Source organism: Vespula vulgaris, chromosome 1, assembly GCF_905475345.1.
Source record: "Vespula vulgaris chromosome 1, iyVesVulg1.1, whole genome shotgun sequence".
Classification (NCBI taxonomy): domain Eukaryota; kingdom Metazoa; phylum Arthropoda; class Insecta; order Hymenoptera; family Vespidae; genus Vespula; species Vespula vulgaris.
The window spans coordinates 16,236,994-16,238,540 of NC_066586.1; the positions used below are offsets into that span (position 1 = coordinate 16,236,994).

At 31.7% G+C, this 1,547-nt stretch overlaps 1 protein-coding gene across 2 annotated transcripts in view; it reads right to left on the bottom strand.

Annotated features, from left to right (window-relative positions):
- Nucleotides 1–305: 305 nt before the first annotated feature.
- The window catches only part of LOC127065723 (guanine nucleotide-binding protein G(I)/G(S)/G(T) subunit beta-1), a 23,028-nt gene continuing 21,786 nt past the window's right edge, over nucleotides 306–1,547 (bottom strand). For both annotated transcript variants that reach the window (XM_050998502.1, XM_050998508.1), the window contains exon 7: nucleotides 306–1,547. This exon is cut by the window's right edge and continues 4,156 nt beyond it. The gene's annotated coding sequence lies outside the window, so the exon portion shown is untranslated.

Below are 1,547 nucleotides of genomic sequence, written 5' to 3' on the forward strand. Positions count from 1 at the left end.
AATAAATAATGTTTATACGAAGAAATCATCGAATCGACGCGGACACATGACGAAAATATATTTTCACTAGTGATAGATAATTATTTTTAATTTTTCTTGAATTATTTCGATATGTGCACGACGAAATAGATACATAACGAAATTTATCGATACGATCGTGGTAAGAAATATTAAGAAAATTCGCGGGGTTTATCGAAGGAACAGGGTTCTCCTGTTTACGGACGGAGACAGTCCATTTTTGCCTGATTTTTCATCGTATAGAAAATATATTAGAGCATGTGTGCATAGAAGCGGGATTAGTCGAAGAGAGAGAGAGAGAGAGAGAGAGAGAGAGAGAGAGAGAGAGAGAGAGAGAGAGAGAGAGACAGAGAGAGAGAGAGAGAAAGACAGAGAGAGAGAGAGAGAGAGAGTGAAAGATAGAGATAGAAAGAAATAGAGATAGAGAGAGAGAGAGAGAGAAAGAGAGTTATTGTATATATCAAAAAACCGATTACAAAAGTTGCCGCTCGAAAAAGTTTTCTTCCTTTCTTTCTTCTTTTTCATCTTCTTTTTTTTGTTTTTTATTTCTCTTTTTAATAATCTTTTCTTCTCTCTTTTTCTTTTTTTTTGTATTTATTTTTATTTTTATCATTTTTTCTTTTTTTCTTTTTTTTTTCTTTTTTTTTATTTTAAATTAAGTTTTTGGTACCCGAGCTAGATTAATGTATGTATGTATGTATGTTTGTATGTATGTATGTATATATGTATGTATACAACATTTTTATCAGAAATTTTCAGGTCGTTCATTTTGCCTCCCATTCTACGCGCGCCATCAGAATTAATTTTTTTTTATTAGAAAAGATATCTTTCCTTTTCTAATTTTCTTGTTTTCTTTTCATTTCTCGCGATTCGCGTTCCGGAATCCACGCTTTTCGTTCGACGATCCATTATTTTATACGATTTTCTTTTTGCTCCATTTATTTTTTTCTTTTCTTTTCTTTTAGACTAATTCGCGATCGCAGGAGTTTATATAGGATCGTGGCGATCATAATTCGAGCTAGAAGCGTCGAAACGTATTTGAAGAAAATAATTAAAGCTAGCGTAGCATCTATTATCGTTATGTATATTCATAGGAAGGTACGCGTAATATTAATAATAATTAAGAATAATAAAAAAAAATGATTAATTAACGATGAATAATACCGGCATATTTGTACCCTAAATGTGCTTAACTATGATCGGTCGTCCTGTGCGAACAGAAAAAACAATCCAAGCGAGGCACGACGAATTTAATGTATGTATTTTTATGTATAATATGTATATACGTATGTATGCATGTATCTATGTATATATATATATATGTTTGTATGTATGTATACCTTTTGTTCTATATACTGCTTGAGACGTACAAGAAATAAAATTCAAATAAAAAAGGGAACAGTAACTTTCTTAATAAATGAATAATCATTGTATGTATATATGCATGTATGTATATCTGTATGCATGTGTGTATGTGTGTGTGTGCGTATGTGTATGTATGGCAGGGAAGCGTGGCCGCCGGAAAGCGA